Below are 23457 nucleotides of genomic sequence, written 5' to 3' on the forward strand. Positions count from 1 at the left end.
TGGAGTGGGCTTGACTTCTAGTCAAGAAGTGTGGGACTGTGCCTCCCTCATGCCCCTCTGTCACGTGCTTAGATTCAGCTCATAGAAAGATCACCCAGGCCTTAAAGGGCATTGCCAAGGCAGAGCCAGTGCCTTGGTGATTTAGCCCTTGCAAACGGCTATCTATGAGACTGACATCTCTTCCATGGGAGATTAAATGACAGAAGAGCCAGTAGACTTACTAGAGATAAAAATAATAACGGCTGGCGATTACTGAACAATTCTGAACTGCCAGAGCCAAAAATAAATGCTGCCTGCGCGTTTTAACCTATCCTATGACCATCAGCAGCTAGATGAGGACACTACCGTTATTAACCCCACATTTACAAATGTGGGAATCATGACTCCGTGTGGTTATTTAACTTGAGAAGTATCATAAGCTTCATTGATTGAGTCGAGACTTAAACTTTAAGGATTGGGACGATGGCTCTGGGTATGGGTGCTTGCTGCACAAACATGAGAAACGAAGTTCAGATCTCTAGCATCCACATAGGAAGCCATGTGTAACTCCAATTCTGAGGGGTATGACTCCCTCATTGGACCTACAAGGGTCCAGGCTTGCACATGGTGCACATACATACATGCAGGCAAAACATCCATATCCATAAAGTAAAAATTAAAATTAAAAACAGAAAATACCATAAGTCCTTCCCTGGTACACACACACACACACACACACACACACACACACACACACACACACGCATGCACGCACGCGCGCACACACACATCCATACACTCATGCACACACATATACACGCACACACATACACACACGTATACACCACTGTCCTGGTTTCATTTCCATTGCTGTGATAAGATACCCAGACAAAAAGCAATTTCAGGGAGAAAAGGTTTACTCAGCTTACAATTCCAAGTTCCAGTTCATCCCTGCAGAGAAGCTAAGGCGGGACCTCAAGGCCACTGGTCACATCACATCTAAGAGCAAAGAGAAGAAAGGCATGCATGGAGAACGCTTCACTAGCTTTTCACTTGTGCATAGTTCAGGGACCAGCCCTTATGACAGTACCACCCCCAGCGGGCTGGGTCTTGCCACCTCAACTAAGACCATTCCTCACAGACATGCCCACAGACATGCCCAGTGCAGACAACCTGACAACCCCTCACTGACATTCTTCCCCCAGTGACTCCGAGTTGTGTCAAGTTGACAATTAAATCTATGGGGTGGGGGGCAGGGAGAAACCTAAACCCTAAAGCCCACATTCTCAGACACACATTTAAACCATGTATTATTTAAACCAACTAAATCACAACTAGAACATACACACACACACACACACACACACACACACACACACACACACACACCCGGGGGGTTGACATGCGAACTTCTAAAACAACACCACCTCACTGGGACAAAAATCAATCAGGGGTGATATCACTGGCTTGTCATGACACCAAGCCCAGGATGGGTCCTGAATGACCACGTGTGTAGGTCCTTTAGTGCCCCTAAAACCACCAAAGCTGGCTGTTTATGTTACAGTTGCTATTTTAACTGGAGACCTTATTTTCTAACCACAAGGGATGAAGACTGGCCTAAAACCTGACTGATGCTTTTTGCATTCCATTATTATTTGCCTTGCACTGAAGCCAAGTTCATGTCAGAATTTCTATGATAGACACTGAAAACACAGGTAGGAATTGATAAGGATAGTGTAAAGCTAGTAACAATAATAGAATTAAAGGTTGTACTTAAGCCATATTGACCACCTATGCAATTTTACAGATGTCGCTAAATGTACTGTACACACAGATATACCTATGTACACAACACTGAGCTAATGGGGGGTCACATTTACAAATGGACCAATGTGCGAACAGAAGGCATCTGCTGCAAAAGGCTGATTCTGCCCACTTTGTCGCAACACAGGTATGTGTACTGTCCTGCTCTAAGAAAAACTTAAGACTCGCATGCCATCAGCTCTTGCTTTCATCAGCCTGTCAAGGATTCCTTTGCCACAAACACTGAATACGGCAGCAGTTTAAATTGATAAAATCTGTGCCCTGCTGAAGCACACCTAGTAAAAGATGAGAAAAAAATCCATATTAAAATGGAGACCAGTGGTGGCCCATGCCTTTAATCCCAGCACTCAGGAGGCAGAGCCAGGCGGATCTCTGTGAGTTCGAGGCCAGCCTGAGCTACAGAGTGAGTTCCAGGACAGACACCAAAACTAGACAGAGAAACCCTATCTGGAAAAACCAAAATAATAATAATAATAATAATAATAATAATAATAATAATAGAGACCATTTTACATAAATAAAAGATATTTGTATGGCTGAATCAAAAACCTATCAGTCCATATACTCCATAAAATACACATTGGAGACTATTGCTTCTTGACACACTGGCTGAGCCTCATTAATTTCGTCAATAAACATTTACTAAGTACTCCCTATGAGCAAAAGACAAGCATAGAGACAGGGAAATACCAAATTCAGACAGGTTCCCTATTCTCAAGGCAATTTCTAGAGGATTACCCATCATTAAATATTACTGCATTTGCTCTCAACATTGAGCTCAACTCTTTGCTAATCCATCTAGATTTCTGCAAAAAGAAAGAAGAGCTGTTCTCTCATTGGCCATCAGAGAAATGCAAACCAGAACTATCTTGGTCAAAAAAAAAATCCTGTTATTTATAGGATAAGGACTAGAGCTAACGATCACTATGCTAAGCAAAATAAGCCATACTCAGAAAGACACGTCCTTTGTCTTCTCTCCTCAGAGGAATTTAGAAAAAAAAACCATGGAGGCCATGAGAAAAGGGGCTGTGGGGGACTAGGGATGGCACAGCAAGAGAGGAGAGGGCTGAGTATGAGGAATGCAGAGGGGTAAAACAAAAGTACCGTCTACACGTGTATGAAGATGACATACTGAATGAAACCCACCGTCTTGTATGACATACAGTAAAAAGAAAGACACAATAAAATAGAAGTTGCCAGATGGTTTCTTTTCATATGCTGTTCACTACATCATAAGAATTCAAAAAAGTTGCATTATTTCTTTAAAAAAAAAATGGCAGGGGCTCAGTGGTTAAGAGCACTGGCTGCTCTTCCACAGAACCTGAGTTCCATTCTCAGCACCCACATGGTGGCTCATAACTGCCTGCAACTTCAATTCCAGGGGATCCAAAGTCTTCTATCAGACACATACATGTGGTCATATTGTGTTCCCCAATATATTGTGCACTTCAATAAACTTATCTGGGGTCAGGGAACAGAACAGCCACTAGATAGACATAGAGGCCAGAAAATGGTGGCACACACACACCTTTAATATTAGCATTCTGGAGGCAGAAATCTGTCTGGATCTTGGAGTTCAAAGTCACACTGGAAACAGCCAGGCATGGTGACACATGCCTTTAATCCCAGGAAGTGATGGCAGGAAGCAGAAAGATATGTAAGGTGTGAAAACCAGGAACTAGAGCCTGGTTAAGCTTTTAGGCTTTTGAACAGCAGTTCAGCTGAGATCCATTTGTATGAGGACTCAGAGGCTTTCAGTCTGAGGAAACAGGATCAGCTGAGGAATTGGCAAGGCGATGTGGCTGTGGCTTGTTCTGCTTCTCTGATCTTCCAGCATTCACCCCAATACCTGGCTTCGGGTTTGATTTTATGAATAAGACCTTTTAAGATTCATGCTACACATACATGGTTCACAGACATACATGCAGGCAAAACACCCACACACTTAAAATAATGAAATGTTTTTAAGTGTTTTTATATTTCAGTCTGAGATCTCTGAAGACCACACTAGTTCTCACGATGTTTCAGATCTCCCTTTCACTTCCTGTGCATCTCCTTTCCGCTTCTGACTACAGAGAAGCAACTCACACATTTCCTGTTTCCACTATTTGATCTATCATGGACTAAGGAAAGAAGACTTACATGACCACTGTTTGGGTCATCTTAAACGCTGATTAAAGAACACAATGTCATCACGTGCAGCAAAAGACAGGAGCCTGGTGTGTGTAAGACCAGCCGGGGTTGGAGGGAGACTTCCTAGCCTGCACTAGACCTAGTGGGCATGAAGTTCCCCCTTGCCTCTGTGGCCCTCTCCTCCTCTCCTTTACTATAATACAGAGCACTCCGTTTTCCTGCCTTACACATGCTGTCTTAATCCAGTTTCTATTGCTACGACAGAACATGACAGGCTAGGTAACATATCAAGACCATGGCTCGTGACTCTGAAAAGCAGGAAGCGCACGAATTGAGGGGTTGTACCTGAAGAAGAAAAAAATTATTCAGACAGACTTTCATGCAACGTTGACATGCAAAATCCCATTTAATGATACATACGTTGCCTGGTAATGCCTCTCCAGGAAAGGCTGTTGTGACCATTGGGAAAACACCACTGTCAGACAGAGACTGACTGCTCCATCAAGTGGGTAACTAGCGATGGGCCTTGGAAGGTTGTGCCTGGCCTCTGGCTGCTTCCTAGCCCACCAGCTTTTGTTAGATGCTTCCATTGCCATGAATTAAGTGGCTCCACCATCCTTTCAGGTGGTTAGACAGAGTAAGGAGAAAATAACTCACATGGGGAGAAACAGACTGGAAGGCAAAGCTCCAGAAGGAAACAAAACAAGCCATAGTCTGAAGAAGCTCCACGTTGAACACAGTACAGGACATTTCTTTTTCTTTTTCTTTTTTTTTAGTGGGGGGGGGTTGGATGTTCTGAGACAGGGTTTTTCTGTAGTTTTAGTGCCTGTGCTGGATCTCGCTCTGTAGACCAGGCTGGTCTCAAACTCACAGAGATCTGCCTGGCTCTGCCTCCAGCGTGCTGGGATTAAAGGCGTGCACCATGGCTGCCAGGCTGAGGACATTTCTTATATAGAGCTGTGCTAGCATCAGTCAACGTGAAGACAGTGACCATCATGGTTTGTATGTAGCATGCCACCCTCCATAGGATCACATGCTTGAACAGTTGGTCCCCAGCTAGCTCTGCTGTTTGTGGTGGCTGTGGAACCTTCAAAAGGTAAAGGCTAGCTGGTGACAGTGACAGTGAGGCATTGTGGGGAGGACGGGGTGCAGGTCGTGAGAATTATACTCTATGGTGGTATTTTATTTGTACTGAAATGTGATTTTATTTGTATGTTAATAAATAAAGTTGCCCGGGGATCAGAGCTAATAGCAAGCCATAGCAGAGCTGGGCGTTTGTGGCGCATGCCTTTAATCCCAGCACTTGGTAGAAGAGCTAGGTAGATCTCTGTGTGGTCAAGGATACAGCCAGCATTGGAGACATATGCTTTTAATCTTAATACCATAGAAGACCTGGAGGTCTGTACAAACAGGCAGTGATGAGGAGGTCATGTGCTTGGGTTTACAACCAATGAGAAGGCAGAACAGAAAGACTATATCAAGACAAACACACAGGAAGTAGGTCTCTTTCGGAGAGGTAGGACCACTACAGGAGGAAGGGTAAGGTTTTAGCTCTGAGCTCTGACCTCTTGGCTTTCTTCTTTACATTGGTTCTGTGTTTTTTATTTAATAAGACGGTTGGTTACATCTACAATACTCCGGCCACATTTCCTGCCTCTCTGCTTCTTGACTGCCCACTCAAAGTAACCAGTTGCCACATTCTCTGGTTCAACTACACATTATCACACCCTCCTCTCCATGACGGACTTCATTGTCTGCCCAGTGACTCAGAATAAATCCCTCCTGCCTCAAGTGGCTTCCTGTCAGCTCACGGCAGTGAGAAAATAAATACGACAACTCGACATTTCCTCCTTCTTCTTACTCAGCAGTCCTCCAGTCCCTGCAAGAGTACAAAAGAAATTAACAAAGATGCACCCAATCTTCAGAGGACCGGTGCCCAGGGATATAGTACATGTAGTGCTGGGACCCTGACGTCGCATGGGGTCTTTGGGTTCCTTCTCTGAGTTCCATCCTGCCCTGAGGCACTGCTACCCTGAGATGGCAAGGAGCTGGGAGCACAATCTTCAGGAAATTTTAATGGTTTTATATTTTGATAATAAACTTGAGAGATGGCAAATATATAAAAAATAAAAAATGGAGACAGAGAAAGCAGAAGTACAGATGAGCGCCCATGCCTTACTCCACCTCCCCACACTCCAGAGAGTATTGGCAAATGTGAAAACATCAAATCACTTGAACGCTCCATGAGCTGGAAAGAAAAAAGTGCAATCGGCTATTCGGTAGCTGGGGCAATCCACAAGGTCATTTGAGCTTCTAAACTTTCCCCGAGGTCTGGCCTGCCTGCTTCTGTCTTTGGAAGTGTATTTTCCCTAGTAAATCCCCTCACTTTGCTTACTGCTGTCTGTTTGTCGGTGTAACTCCTCATCCAGAGACAGAAATGGTGGGTGCCCACACGACCCCAGTAGCTGCTGGTACCAGTTGAACCCGCTGGGAGGATATACATCAGCTGCAAACTGAACTCTGTGATGCAAGGGTTCCGATCACTTCCTGCTGCAGGGATCCAGAGCCTGGTTTCCAGCCATTTTATAGAACAGGAAGGAAAGTTCCCATCGTTCTTCTGAGGCAGAGGCTACAGTACTCAATAGCAGGAGATTTAAGAAGGTAGATCATCCTCCAGCTCCCTGAAAAGATTTCTGGGACCACAAATCTCAGTAGAGTTGAGGCAGGAAAGAAGAGAGTGAGATCTGGGGGGGCCTTACACAGAAGCTGGGAAATTAGCCTGTAAGAAAAGTGGGTTGGCAAATAGGAAAGCTGCAAACCCCCCAGCAAAGGCCAGCTAAGACTGGCTGGTGTCGCTGGCATGGGTACAGAGACTCTCCAGCATGAATGAAAGTGACCTGCGACTCATGATAAACTGGACCTGTCTGAGCAAGTCCATATTACACAATGATGCAAACAACCTAGGATACAGGATCTACGTTGTACAGCATCATTGTCATTTGAATGTCTAAGCTTCTCCTGATCTGCTCACTCCCTGCCTCTTGAAAACATACTCTTTTTTTAAATATTATTTTATTATTTATTTATGTGTATGTGCCTGAGTATGCAAGTGGCAGATGAGGGCGTCAGGTCCCCTAGAGCTGCAGTTACAGATGGTTCTGAACTGCCCTGTGTGGGTGCTGGGAACTCAACCTGGGCCCTCTGGAAGAACAGCCAGTGCTCTCAAGTGCTTAGTCCTCTCTCTACCCCTTGTAGTGGGTACCTGTTCCAGTTTTGACCTGGAAGTACTACCCCTAGTGAGGCTTCTGATAACTGCCACACCTACTACCTATGACGAGCCCCTGGGGTGGGGCCGAGCCGGAAGCACTTAAGACCCAAGATCTGGATGTGCCAGGTCTCTTGGTTCCTGATGATCCTGGATGCTGGATGGCAGACTGAGCAGAGTTCTCCAGAGAACCCTCCTGGACTACACCTCACCTCTCCCGGATCCTGTAACCAACCCCTTTACTGGCTGTAAGTTACCCCAAAATAAACCTTTTTAACTACATGGAGTTGCCTTGTTAATCCCCACAATAACCCCTAAAACTGCATTATTTCTTAATAAAATTCTTTGACTTTGCTTACTTTAAAAAATATATCACAAACCCATCACATGCTTTAACTTTTTTGTATTTAAACAAAGAAAAAAATGCACAACAATCCATACTAGAGTATTTTTAAAGTCAGCTAAAAGACCGTTTCCACCCCAAATCCACCTCTTTATTCAGATGAGTGAATGAAATTGCCTGAAGTGCAGAAGAGTATTGATTTTTAAAACAATAATTAAAATTTAATAGAGTTAATCAGTTTCACATAGAACTATAAATTTCATCCAAAGACAAGATGAATTGTTGAATAAGAATATCTGCCTGCTCATCTGCTCGAAATTTTAAAATTTGAATTTCATTTTGTGGCAGCGTTATTCATCTCTACTGAGAAAAATATCCATATTCTCTCAAGTGCTGGACACTTTGAAATGAAGAGGGGGGAAAAAAGGAATCATTTGGTTCTTTACAGGGGTCAAATTATACATCAAGCCAAGCATGAAGTCCCTTCACCGGATACATTTCATAAGTTAAATAGCTCTTTCAAGATTATGCTGACAATAGAGTCTTCAGTCTTTGTTATAATATAGTCTATGACCTCACTAATAAGGATAATAATGTATCATCAAAAAATGCTGTTAATTGAAAACTGTAAGTCTAATTAACCAGGAACGTGACCATGCAGAACACATTATTAATAGAATGAAAAGATCGCATTACACTAACTGCTACCAAGAAAAGACTACAAGGACAGTCCACCAACTCAAAGGCTCGTCACATCCATTTCGTCAAAAGCCACGGATGGCATTTTCCTTTCATTAAACTGTAGGCTTCACAGCAAAATGACTTGAAACTCAAAGAAGAAAGTCAAGCTGGACTTAAAAGATGGGTCGTAGGGCAGCTACAAGGGATCTGAGCTATAAAAGGTCCCTCAACACAGTTGAAACACATCAGAAACATGGTGCCAATTAACTCATGTTCCCATACGAAACTTCGCATGCATAATGAGTAGAATGGAAATTGGCCTCACTCCCAATGAATTAAACAGTTGCCCTCCAGTAAAAATACAAATACTCTGTCCTACAACTTGCCTCCCCATTGACTATCTTACGATGGAGACATGCATGATTGGACTTGGGGCCACTACAATCCTTTGCCTCCAACCTGGAAACAACCTGCTGATGGTCACCTGAGGTTGGCAGTTATGGCCAAGTGAGATGTCAACTCTAGAAGAACATAATGGTTCAGGATATTCTATGGGGAAAGATGGGTCTATCGTCTGAATTTAAATTCTATGCCTCCCAAGAAGTCAATTGTATAGCAACCCCCTTTTTTTAATTTTATTTATTTTATTTTACAATACCATTCAGTTCTACATATCAGCCACAGGTTCCCCTATTCTCCCCCTCCCACCCCCTCCCCTTACCCCCAGCCCATCCCCCATTCCCACCTCCTCCTCCAGGGCAAATCCTCCCCCCCCACCCAGGACTGCAATCAACCTGGTAGACTCAGTCCAGACAGGTCCAGTCCCAAGCAAACCCTTTTTAACCCTAACAAACTTCACTATAGGAAAATGGAATGCACTTTACCAGTTTTAATTGAGTATCAGAATAGCATACTGACAGCACACTAAAATCCTCCCTCTTCCAGCAGCTTGTACTTAATTCAGCAAAATGAATACAGTAGAAATGGGTGAAATATATACACATAGAATTTAGTTAAAATCAGGAAAACAAGATCTCCATGAAATCACAATGACAACTAAGTAATACACTCAGAGGACTTTGGGAATGCCCATGGGGTATTGAGATTAGGGCCTCAGAGATCTAATAAGATCACTATCTAACCTCCATAAAAGTCAGGGTGTGTAGACATGAACTACTTGTTTGAAAATACTTCTTCCTACATACCCTCAGTTGTAGCTGGGGAAGAAATAGTCCCACAAGACACAGAACCCAGTCCTGGTCTGTGTGGAGTTTAGACACCATGATCAAATAAGCTATAAGAAACAGGCCTCATGCCATGTGGCTGAGCTGACAAGGGTTTGGACACAACAATATCTACAGTGCTTCTCTTCATTGAGACATATGTATCTAATTTTGACTCTATTAAATTAGAAGACAAAAGTTAACACAAAGAAACCAAAGAACTAATATAAAAATCAATCCAACTATTCTTCGTTCCCTATCATTAAGTAATATTTGAATAAAATTCTAGTATTTGCTGGGGAATATTATTTTAAGGTGGGTTACTTTTGTTTATGTTGCATTTGTTTAACTCTGCGAAGCTGTGTTACTTTACCTGTCTAGAATGTCCTGATGGTCTAATAAAGAGCTGAACAGCCAATAGTGAGGCAGGAGAAAGGATAGGCAGGGCTGGTGGGCAGAAAGAATTAATAGAAGGAGAAACCTGAGAGGAGAGATCTAAGAGTAAAAGAAGAAGGTGAACAGATAGGGTCCCAGCACTGAGACAGGGGAGTGAACATGGAGTACCACCCCTAACCAAAAAGTTATTTGCAATTGATACCTGCTGGCAAAAGGCAAATCAGTTTTCTCCTATGGAGTGTTACTGGGTATATAAACCACACTCCAGGGCAGGCCTCAGGCCCAATAGTTGACCAACACAAAACAAAATTCATAGGTTTGGGTTGTTAGGGGAGTTTGGGGGGGGGCGGGGAGTTTATTTCATTTTGTTTTGCTTTGGCGTTTTTTTTCTTACTGATTCTTTGTTTTGATTTTCATTTTGGGGTTTTTGTGGTGTTTTTTAAGAGGGAGAAAAAAATAAAGTTGAATAGGTAGGGAGATGGGGAAGATCTGGAAAGAGTTGGGAGAGGGAAAAACATTGTATAAAACATAATAATAATTAAAAATGATAATAATAATAGTGATAAGAAGGTAAATTAAAAATTATAAAGAAGTCTTAGCATATATATATAAAGATACCACGGCCGGGCGGTGGTGGCACACGCCTATAATCCCAGCACTCAGGAGGCAGAGCCAGGCGGATCTCTGTGAGTTCGAGGCCAGCCTGGTCTACAGAGCGAGTTCCAGGAAAGGCGCAAAGCTACACAGAGAAACCCTGTCTCAAAATTAAAAAATAAAATAAAATAAAGATACCACAAAAATATGCAAGGATAAACCGTTTGCCACACAAGCATGAGGAACAGAGTTCAGATCCCAGGTCAAGCCATGTGCAGTGGCTTGCATCCATAATCCCAGTGCATCTACAGTGAGTTAGGCAGCAAAGGCAGAAGAATCCTCAAGAGTTCACAGCCCAGGCAGCCTGATGAACAAAACTTTGCCTCAAACAAGGTAGAAGGTGATGACTGACACAGAAATTGTCCTCTGACCTCTACACAAGCACCATGGTACATGCATGTCCACATGCACACACAACAAGAAGATAATTACCCTTGGTATATATCCAAGGGATTCTGTATCCTATTAAAGAGATACTTGTTCGGCCATATTCACTGACACTATTCACAACAGCTAAGAAATGGAAACAGCCTAAATACCCTTCAACTGATGAATGGATAATAAAAATATGGTACATACTCACAATGCAACTCAATTCAGCTGTAAAGAAAAAGGAAATCATGAAATCTGCATATAAATGGATGGAACTAGAAAAGTTATACTGAGGTAACTCAGACCCAGAAAAACAAGCATTACCTGTTCTCTTAGCTGTGGATCCTAGCCCCAAATCTTTAGATTTGAGTATATAACCTGAAGTAACCAGAGAAGCCAGGAAAGTAAAAGGGGAAAAGGGGAACATTGTGGATGGGTATAGAAAGGTGGACAGCCAGACACAGGTGCTATGATGCGGGGAGGGGGGGGCGTTAACTGCAAAGGGGATTTTAACTGGGGAGGAGAGAGAGAGGGCAATACAGAGGGAGAGGAAGGAAGAAAGATAAATAACATTAGGGATGTTTGTAAAAGTCATAGAGAAACATTATTTTATAAGCTGACTTAAAATATATATAATACAAATAAATGCATGTTTCTACATACATGTAGTTTAAATGGAGTTATACTAGTGTGATAATACTCCCCACAAAAGCCATAGACTGTCAAATAAAACCCCATTGCCAGTCATAGGAAATCTCCCTTTGAGTTTGTTGGTCAGGGGCCTCCAAGAGACCTCCAAAGCAATGTAGACTATTGCCACTGTCCTTGCTTGCCTCTCAGAACTTGAAGGCAAGACCCTGTTCTGAAGACACTATGTTCTTGGGACTTGGGACTTGGAAAAATCGAGTTGAAACAGACCTAGAAGCCTCCCTGAGAACTGCACATTTACTACCCAAAGGTGAAATGCCAGCTACTAAGGGAGAAAAGCAATCAATAATCCTACCCAACCGTAAAGCCTATTAACCACAACAATGGCCAGTCTGGTGAGCTATTTCCAACGGTGCAATCATGGCACTTTTAACCAACATGAGTAACCAACAACTGTCTAATTGGACTTAAGGACTCAGGAGGAGGAAATTTATGCCTGGTACCAGAAACCTAGCCAATCACCTAAGCCTAGGAGGCCATAGACCCTAAAGAACCTACTCCTGCCATTTCTTTTTTTTTTTTTTTTTTTTTTTTTTTTTGGTTTTTCGAGACAGGGTTTCTCTGTGTAGCTTTGCGCCTTTCCTGGAGCTCACTTGGTAGCCCAGGCTGGCCTCGAACTCACAGAGATCCGCCTGGCTCTGCCTCCCGAGTGCTGGGATTAAAGGCGTGCGCCACCACCGCCCGGCGAATAAAATCATTTTTTTTTTTTTTTTGAGACAGGGTTTCTCTGTGTAGCTTTGCGCCTTTCCTGGGACTCACTTGGTAGCCCAGGCTGGCCTCGAACTCACAGAGATCCTCCTGGCTCTGCCTCCCGAGTGCTGGGATTAAAGGCGTGCGCCACCACCGCCCGGCCTCCTGCCATTTCTTAAGCCAGTGTCCTAACTGCATTCTAAATACTTATTCTTATACCTACAGATAAATGTAGCTCTCGGCCTTCACCAAAGATGCTGCTTTCTGTAGTAGATGGAGACTACATCGATTCACAACTGGACAATATGCAAAGAATAAGTGACCATGGGATACTATCCCTAATGAATAGAGCTACAGAATAGCCCCTACACCTAAAGCTCAGAGAACACCACAGAAGGGGGGTGCAAAGTTTGTATGACCCAAGGGACGGGGGCACCTGTGGCTACAGAGTGCCTTCTAGGCGTGACAGGGAAGCTGTGCCCGTGAGATTCAAACAATGTGCTGTCTGAACAAGACCCACATCATGAGAACACCAGTTGACATGCCAGTGTGAATGTGGCAACTATCATAAGGTCCAACCCCTGGATAAACAGCTGTATGCAGTGAATGGCTGCTGAGAGATGGAGAACCAGTTTTGCCCATGGATGAGCCGCCAATATTATCGGATCCTAGGTCAGCACTAAATACGTGTATATGTGAGTAACACTAACTGGACTCAGAGGGTTATAGATAGATGATAGGTAGGTAGGTTAATACATACATACATAATGAATATATGCACATGCACATATCTATATGTAATAATAAGAAGAGGTAAAAATTTGAGGAGTGGAGTAGGGACATGGTAGGAGCTGGAGGAAAGAGAGAGGAGTAGAATTTGATGTGAAATGGTACTCATGTATGAAATTCTCAAAAAAAATAGATCTAAATAAAAAGATAACAGAGTACTACATAAAATTAAAAAAGACGTGAGATCTCAGGTTGAAATTCTGGCTGATTGCCAGGAAAGATCAATTTATTTTAAAAGTCCATACCCGAGCACACCGTTAATAAAGCGAGATGGCTCCACCCTCCCAATTAACTCGCATGCTCTAGCACATGGCCACACTGGTGAAAAGGCTTCTGTTGAAGTCATAGCTCTTACTGAACTGCTACTACAAAAATCACCTCCATCTTGGGAGGGAGGGAAGAAACAAGAACACGGCCCTGATCTTAAATTTTCTGCATTTTTTTTTTCAGTAAGAAAAGGCTTTACCAAGAAAATAACCAGCAGCTTGAGAGTACACATCTTAGAATATAACATCAGAGGAAAAAAATACATCAGTAGCAGAAGTTAATGGTGTATTTCCACACTCATACAAGAAAACAACTGTGAAGAGGCTGACATTATGAAGTGAAGACAAAATAGCACATTTCAGATTCAGAAGGGCTCAAAAGAGAAATGTTTGCTCTCGGCAGACCTTCATTAGTGGTGCTATTGCCAGCAAAAAGAAGAAACTTAGAAGAAGAAATGGGAATCAACTGACCAAGAAATTGATAAACTCTATCTGGAAATTAACTGTATTGACTCTTAAAATAACATAAGTTTGTGTTAGGACTTAAATTTTACACGATAGTCCTATACAGTGCTGGCATCTAGTGGCCTGTAGAGACTATGAGACTTTAGGCTGCCCATAAGGGGCTCGGACTAATTAATAATTTTGGAGTTTAAAGGGGAGCATACTTGTATTGGACTAATTAGAATTTAATGTAAAAACAATGGAAGATGTGAAGAGGGAACACTACCTCTGGAAGAAATAAACTGACATGAAATCCAAAAGGAAAAACACACACACACATACACTTTGGATAATGCACGTGGATGTCTTCAACATGTACTCAGGATGCCATCTGGTAATGAGCAATTTCACAGTTGTGATTAAAAGGTGGTTCTGGATAAATTAGAATATTATATTGAGTTGCTATATCAAGCCTTTTGAGTATTTTATTCAACTTTCGATGGACCCTAGTGTGTTAATATTCCCAGTAAAGAGTGTTAAGTTCTAGCTACATTCCTGCCAACAGTATGCTCCTCTGTTTCTCTTGTTTGCTTTCCTGCCTTTACACACTCCTTCTAAGGTACCTGAAAAGCAGTTCACTGCACCTGTCAGTGGAAACCAGGACTTTGTGGGAGTCAGGCAAGTTCTTGACCACTGATCTACATTCCTAGTCTGAAACTCCTTTCTTGTCTAATATCATGAGTCAAGACTGGATCTTTGCAAAGTCTCCTTTTGAGAATGATGTGTAACTCATCAGCATGGTAGACTACAGTTGTAGAAAAACCTCACCTTTTAAAGCCCAAATATTCCTCATAAAATGCCAAGTTTTAGGACCCAGGATGTAACTTAGTTGTAATGCTTGCCTAGCATGCGCAAAGCCTTGGGCTCAATCCCTAGCTGTATGTAAAACTGGGTATGGTGGTGCATGCCTGCAATCAGGAGGCAGAGGCAGGATTGGAAGTTCAGGGTCATCCTTGACTGCACAGTGTTTGAGAACAGCCTGGGGTATATGAAACAAAGAAAGGTTGAAGGGAAAATGGAAAGGGGAAGGAAGGAGTGAAATAATACACCAAGTTTCTGTCAAAAGCATTATTGTTCTACAACTTACAGTCTAAAACCTTTCTTGTTTTGTTGGCCTTCATCACTGTCTTTGCACCCAGGTCCTCTTATAGTTCCCAAAGGTCTTAATGTCCAGCTGTGTCTCAAGTACTCTGCGGTGAGTTCTAATACAATCTCCACTTGCACAGTCATGTGGGATTCAAAGACATGCCTTCCCAGATATGAATGAACACGTTGTGACTGACTCTTCCCTGGATGGCTCCCTGTAGTCTATGAAACAAATTTGAGTATAGGAGGGATGAAAGAGGTTCAGAAGAATAAGGGAGGCAGGTTAAACAGTTTGGGGGTTTCTGTTGCTGTGATGAAGCATCATGACCAAAAAGCAAGTCGGAGAGGAGAATTCAGCTTACACTTCCATAGCACTGTACATCACTGCAGGAAGTCAGGACAGGAACTCAAATAGAGCAGGATCCTGGAGGCAGGAGCTGATGTAAAGACCATCAAGGGATACCGCTTACTGGCTTGCTTTCCCTGGCTCACTCAGCTTCCTTTCCTATAGAATGCAGGACCACCAGCCCAGTGATGGATCCACTCACAATGGTCTGGGCCCTCCCCCATTGATCACTAATTTTTAAAAATGCCTTACAGCTGAATCTCATGGGGGTATCTTCTCAACTGAGACTCCATCCTTTCTGATAACTCTAGTTTATATGTCAAGTTGACAGAAGAGTAGCCAGCACAGGGGTGTTGGGGGTTATAGTCATACCCAGAGATTTCCATGTCCTACAGAACAGAGGATATATTTTTAAAATGCAGAAAGAGGAAGAGCTCTTCCAATTTCTTGTGCAAAGCACTGTTAGTTGAGGAGCTCGGGAAGAAAAGGTTTCCCACACCTTGGAGGAAAAGGCTGCAGTTGGGATTTGACTTTTGAATAAGCTCTTCTGTGCAAATTGTATCTGTGCTTTGTTCTAATTGAAAATGGAAAAAAAATCTTCCACTTGGAGAAACATGGTGGCTCTCAGAGCCTATGGCTTCACTCACAAGGTCATTCCAGCAGTAGTACTTGTATGGCTGTGAAGAGTAGAAAAACACAGAGATTTTGTTTATAATGTGAAATTTAGTTCATAAACTTCAATAGTGACTCTTCTGAGAACAGAGAAAAGTCTGTTTTCAATAGAACTAGTCCAGAAAAAAAAAATCCTGCCATTGCAAGGACTGCCTACTTGCATTTTCTAAATACAGCCTTTGAAGTTTCGAAACTAGAAAAGACGTATCCAGTTCACAACACACCATATTGCAAAAAGATCTGAAAGGTTTCCCAGGTTCCTATGGCTATCCCATAATGAACAAAACAGAACACAGAGGTGTTTCCTATTTTTGTTTCATCATCCTCCATAATCAATACAATTCTAGCTTTTCTAGTTGTCTGAATAGATATTATGAGAACCTGGAATTGGCTGAAAAACTTGCTTGTTTTTCATATGTTTAAGAAAATACAGATGAGAAGTCTTGGATTTGTGTATATTTATCCACATCGTTTGGGAGGTGTGTCAGGCACAGCAGATGTCCCCTACAGAGATCAAGCCTTTTATCTTCATGGGAATGTGGCATGGGCCAAGGGACTCTCCTTTGGTACTGTTCCACCAGTTGAGTATAGAAACAGTTTCTCGAAAAGGAAACATCAAATGCACCACATTATTGCAGCATTTTTCTCACAGAAAAATAAAAATCATTGAAGACAACTTAAAAAGATCCAAGTAAATATTTCAAAGGCAAATGTTTACGTAGACATTGGTTTTTGAAACATAACACATCTAATAAAATAACAGGCTCCAAAAAAATGTATCAAGAGAGAAATCATTGTGTTTACAATTTAAATGAAACTTGAGTCTGTGTTTTCAACGTGAGTTCAGTTTTCACCGTGATCCCTTTCCAAGCCTTGTTCACCTTGATTTTGTCAGTGAACCCTAGCCTATTCCTTTGATTCAGTACAACTGTTCTTTTCAGAGCCCATCAAACATGGTGCTTCATTAACGGCCCCTTTTTAATCAGTCACCAAAAATACCATCTGCAGAGATCTGTCCCTCCTCACTGCCATCCACCCTGAAGCCTCTGTTTCTCTGGTGTGCTCATTGAGCTATTAAATCTGATAAGCATCAGCTGTCAGCAATGCAGTTCTATTAGATAATAATACAAAAAACCTGGTGTGGTTTCATCATAAACACTATGAGAACAACTCAAGGTACCATCTTCACCATCTTCCAGGAACTTGCAAGTGAGGTATCATCCAGGGCTACAGGGGTCTGATGGCCTTGCTGGAGGAGCTGAAGGACTTGCATCCAAGACGACCCCTCTATGTGCTAAGCTTGCTCTAGGGCTGAGCCCAGAGCCTTGTACATACTAGGCGAGCTCTCTACCAATGACCTATATTTCCCGCTCCTTGGCTCCTTGGTTCTGCCTTACTATTCTATTTTGGTTTTTTGGGTTTTTTTTTTTTTTTTTTTTTTTTTTGTGTGTGTGTGTGTGTGTGTGTGTGTGTGTGTGTGTGTGTGTGTTCTGTTGTTGTTTTCTTCTTCTTTAGACCTTGAACTTGCAATCCTTCCTTAGTACCGCAAGTGCTAAGATTACAGGATTCTGCCACAATGCCCTGGTCCTGAGTTTTGATGACAGGTTCCATTGCTTTTTGAGCATGCTTGAAACATGGCAACCATCAAAAGTGACCCAATAGAGCAAGGTTGAAGCCATCGTTTCTTGCCTTTTATTGTACTGTCCAGAAATCACATGCTTCCATTTCTACCACATTCTGTTCTTTAGGAAGAAAATCACTAAATTTGGCCTATACTCAGGGGAAATTTGGTTCCACCTTTTGAAAAGACAAATGCCAAAGAACTTGTGGACATATTTTTAAATTGCCCCAGGAAAAATCTTAAATATATATTCATGAAGAGCTGATTAAATGAAGTATGAATATTGTCTCCAAAGATTTTTATATATGGTATATACTTCACTTGGAGCGGGGAAGAGTTACAAGGTATACTCCTAACAAAAAGATTTTAATTTTATGTTTACTTGCTTGATCAACATAACACATGTTAAAGAACCGTTTTTTATTTTAAGTTTTAAAAGTAGATGTGGCTGAAAGATGACCTGTATATTGCTCATTCCCTATGATCTCTTGAGGTGAATGTAATTAAGACATCAGTATGTATACATGTAATTATTAATAATGCAGTTATGTATATATACTGACAGTAGATGATATCCAGATAACATAAACAAAACAGAATGAAAAGCTGGTCCCTCCTTTGTAAGGGGCACCCACACATGCATTGTATACACACATCCACAAATAAAAAAGAAATGCAGAAATTGTGATATATAAAAAGAGTCACAATGATGAGGAAAAACAAGTTTGGGCATTTTTAATCTATAACTTGATCTCCATATGTACACATTTTCATTTTTATAGTCACATTTCTATGCTAAAAAAGGTAAATACAAATTAACATAAAAACAAAAGCCACACAAATGAGCAAAAAATATGAAAAACTAGTTTTCAGAAGTCAATAAGAATATAGTAAGACTTTCTTTGAACTGCCAGCTCCCGAATAATGACATGGAGACTTTTTATTAATTATGAAATCTTGGCCTTAACTTAGGCTTGTTCCCAATTAGTTCTTAAAACTTAAGTTAACCTGTTTATATTGATCTTGGCTCATTACCTCTTCTCAGTACCATGCATCCAACTTTCTCTGAGTCTGGCTGGCAAATATCCTGCACCTCAGATTCTTTCCCAGAGTTCCTATCTCTCCCCAGAAGTCCCACCTATCCTCTCCTGCCTAACTATTGGTCATTTAGCTCTTTAGTAAACCAATCAGAACATGGCTTAGGCAAGTGAGAAAGGACATAGACACATCTTCACAGTGTATGAAAATATTATCCCAAAATAAGAATATTTCACAAACAGTCTGGCCTCAAACTCATAGTGATCATCCTGCCTCTGCCTCACAAGCACTGGAATTAAAGACATGTGCCACTCTGCCTGGCTCAAATACTTTTTACTGTTCAGTTTCACCCACAGAAAAAGAAACATAAAATCAAAACTATGTAGTGACCACTTTTCATTCCATGTGGTAAATATGACTCTAAAGTCAGATAACATGCAGTTTTAAGACAAAACACAGCTTTCAAAGTTGTGAAGACTGAAAATAGAAGCCTGTGGAAGGACATTTGGCAATGACTAACAAAACTAAATGATGTACACACCCTTTGACTCAGTTCCCCTTTAAGAAATTTATCTTCAGGTGTATGCAAATAGCATACGCCCAGGGTATGATAAATAATACTAAAAACTTATATTAACCTAAATGTCCTTCAACCGAAGTAAAATAAATTATGATAAATCTATACCATACACTATGTTGCAGCTAAAGTTAGTAAGAATATGAATACATATGAGGTCAATGACACATTAAGTATGAAAGTAAGCACGGAACACATTGCACATTATACTTAGACTTTAAAAACTGAAAGATGTGCATTCATATTTCCTTATAAATACTGTTGTTCTCAGCATCTGAGGGGAATACACTCCCAAAAGTAACAGAAACTTACCACCAGTAAGATACAGAACTGGGGACTATGGGACACAGTACAAAGACTCCGTTCTGCACATCTGTGTTACTTTTTGGCCCATGTTAATGCATTGCTTATTAAATTCAAGTAACATGAGATGATGATGTTGCCCTGTGTTAGGCACACTGTTTTTTGTTTTCTTTAATTCATGTTTTGCAGCTGAAGATGCTGAGTCCCATATACCATGAGAACAGCTAAAGTCTCCAGTCAGCGGCAGAGCTGGGCTAGTCCCAAGCAGTATGTGCCAGATGCTCTGCCATTTGGCAACCAGACAATGAGAACAGTGATGCTCGTGTTAGTCAACACGGTGTGGGTGTTCCTTCTCCAGGGGAGTCAGTAACTACCAGGAAAAGAAGCAATCGTTTCCAGCAGCACTGTCTGGAGACTCCACAAACCAATATATCCATACAGTCACTAAAACTCCATTAGGATTGTTGTCAGGAGACAGGTTCTAACCTGGCTCTGTACACCACTACTTTTAATTTCTCAGGCCTTCCTGTCTACATATAAGAGATGAACTAAGGAAGTGCCTGTTTCATGTTGAAATCCAAGCCCATTCTGCAACCCGGTACACCGGAAACATCACTATTTCTCCAGTATTTCTGGGTTGACTTTTTCCGCTAAATTCAAATCAAGACATTTATTTGGGTGCCTTCCCCGAGTAGTGACAGGGCATAGCATCTTCAGCTTTGCTCCCTCCAGAGGGAAAATTTCTAATGCATTTAAGACAATAGTGGTTCAAGCCAGCCTGATAGAGATAGCAATCTCCAGGCCAGCCACAGCTACATAGTAAGACCCTGTCTCAAAGTCCACAGGGCTGTTGACTACCCAATCCTACAACAAACCTCTTCCCTCACTTCATACAACTATACATGCTGCATCTTCAGCCTCCTGCCTGATGGTCACTTCCAAGAGCCTGGTACCTAGCCACCTCTTCATTCATCCAACCAAAGCACCATAACTCATCTCCAATGTTTTTGCACACTGCCCAGAGTATTTAAAACAAGACAGAAAGTATCCCATAGCTAGTTAGATGTTAACAGCCTTGACGGTCATGGAGGACAGACTCCTCCCCTTCATCATCAGCAGCATGTAAAAGTCAGGACTGAGAGTGAAGAGCTCAGGCTACTGCTCAAAAGAACAGACTGTGACTACATGGGGTGGGGGGAATCATTGGGTGCTGGGTGGGGTGCACAAGAGAGCATATGGAAATTAACCTGATCAAAATATATTATATACATGTATGAAAATGTCACTAATGAATTCCATTATGCATGATATGTGTTAATTCTAAGAAAAAGAAAATCATAAGATCTCAGTTGGCCTCTTGACCTGGGTAGAAAGAAGCACAACATTGAGACCAGCCTAAAATTAGTAGGATTGGTATCAGTCTGGAGACTTTCTGTTCAAGAAGACAGGAATACCACCTTCTCTTAACAGCTGGGTGTGGTGGCACACTCTTTTAATCCCAGCAGACACAGAGACAGACTAATCTTTATGAAAAGGAAGCAGCCTGATTTACACAGTGACTTCAGGCCAGCCAGGCATACAGAGTGAGTCACCATCTCAAAACAAGGCTGTATTTAAAAGCAGAAAGAAAGAATTCAAGTAGTGTTACACTAAAGTCTGCTACTAGGGCTTGGGTCAATGTCTGTGGCTCCTGTTACCACTGAAGGCTAAACACATGCCCCGAGTCTGGGCCAACCCCCATTCCATGTTAGTGTCCAAGGGCACTAACATATATACAGACCAGGGTGGCCTGCACTGCCACCAGGGGCCATGATCCAGGACCAAGCTGCTACTGATGGCCATACCTGGGTCCATGATACTGCTGCAGCTGAGGTCTGTGTTGATGTCGGTTGCCCGTATTATCACAGGGGCCCATGGGAATCATGTGTTAAACCATATGTTGAAGTACAAGGCCGTGCTGAGCTGGCCCTGTCCCTCACTGGCTTTGGAAGAGGACTTCACCCACCCCACCCCCCACACACACACCAGAGAGCTGACCCCACCCCTCACCTGCCCAGAGATGAAGGCACAGGAAGGCTGGCCCCACCCCTTACCATAGGTATGGGAGAGCTGGCTCTACCCCTCACCTGAGAAGGGTGGTCCCAGAGGCCAGGACTGACTAACTCAGATACCACCCAGGCTCTGGGTTGACACTCCCCAACATCTACCCCATCTATGATCTTCCGGAGCTCGTGAAGGGAACTGGTCCTGTGGAACCATAGACACAAGATCTCCATGATTCAGGGCAATAGCAGGATATCCAAGAAGAGTTTCAGTGAGGGTCCAGTATTGACGGTGTAGCAGAAGCTAGAGGCCTTCACATGACCAACAACACATTATACAATGAACAATTGCAGGTAAAACTGTTGGGAGAAAGGGATGTACTACCTGACACACAGCAGCTCCCAATGCCACTGAAACAAAGGAAGAAGTGGATGGAGAGGTGGGAAAGATGGAGAATCGAAGAGATTTTTTTTATTTTGTTTTGTTTTTAACTTTATTGATTCTTTGTGGATCATGCATTCCAATCCCATATATCTCCCCATCCCTTCACATCTGCCCTCTGCCCTTGCAACCTGCCCCCCAAAACAAAACCAAATTTAAAAGAAAAACCAAAAACTGAACAAAACATAAACAAAAAGAGAGAGAGAAGAATCTTGTCATGGAAGCTGTAGTGTGGCCCACTGAGTCACACAGTTGACCTTTGGTCCATTCATCTTTACTTGTAAGTGTTTACTGCCCCAAATCATTGGTCTGGCTAGAGGCCTCTGGGCTCCAAGTGGTTTTTTGGTTTGGTTTCTTGGGGGTTTGGGGTTTTTTGTTTATTTGTTTGTTTTTTAATTTTTATTTCTTCTTAAATTTTCCTTTGGAGGGGGATGCTACAAGGGTGAAGGGCGAGTATGGAGGAATAGAGAAATGATTGGGGTGCATGATTTGAAATTCCCAAAGAATCAATAAAAAGTTATATTTAAAAACAAACAAACAAACAAAAGCCCCCTTTGGCTCACCAAACTAACATTCCCAATCAAAATTAAACACCTCATCCTACCATGGGTTTCCCCTGTTATGATTATAAACCACCATTTTCCTATGGGCCATGTCTGTCTCCTCTCTATCCAGAAGGCAGCCCTTTGTCCCTCTGGGATAAATACCTCTGTCCCCTCCCTTGTCCCCTTCCCCTTCTCCCTCATCCTCTATCACCTATGGTTATCTCTTATTCCCTGCCCTCTGTCCCTCTGGGACAGACAAATCTCCTTTGAACTGAGAATTTGGTTTTGGGGTGTCTTGAGCCAATGCTGAGGTTCCTTACACTGCCACTGTTGTTTTGATAAATGTACATGATATTCCCAATAAATCACATGGGGTGGAGCATTATGGAATACTGTCTCTGGAGCACAACATGGCCGTCCACTCTTGAACTCACAGCAGCTCTGCCTTCATAAGAATGGCCCTGTCATTGAGTGGGGATAGAGCTCCTAAGCACACACACATACACACACACACACACACACACACACACCCTCTTCCTCCCTGGAGATTTTCTAGGCCGTTCCTGGTTGTGAAGGGAGAAAGAAACATTTTCTTCACTAAGATGTCCATACCCCTATAAATAACATTTTGTGTTCCTTTGAGCAACCTTAACAAAATTCGTTAGGTCATGAACACATTCCCAAAGGAAACAGGAAGAAGCCTAGCCAGGAAGAGGGGGGTGGCAGTGAGAGAGGACAGAAGAGGGCACCTGGAGCTGACACAACCAAAATACATTATATACACATGAAAAGAGCATAATGAAACCCACTACTACGTATAATTAATAGTGCTAAATAAAGACAGTAAGAGAGAATTCATCCAAATGGGCCTGCCAATCACCTGGGCAGGGAAATACCCTTTAGGGGAAGCTGCCAATTCTAAAAACCTTAGAAATAGTCTAAACCATGCCGAAAGTGC

Source organism: Peromyscus maniculatus, chromosome 19, assembly GCF_049852395.1.
Source record: "Peromyscus maniculatus bairdii isolate BWxNUB_F1_BW_parent chromosome 19, HU_Pman_BW_mat_3.1, whole genome shotgun sequence".
In the NCBI taxonomy this organism is placed as follows: domain Eukaryota; kingdom Metazoa; phylum Chordata; class Mammalia; order Rodentia; family Cricetidae; genus Peromyscus; species Peromyscus maniculatus.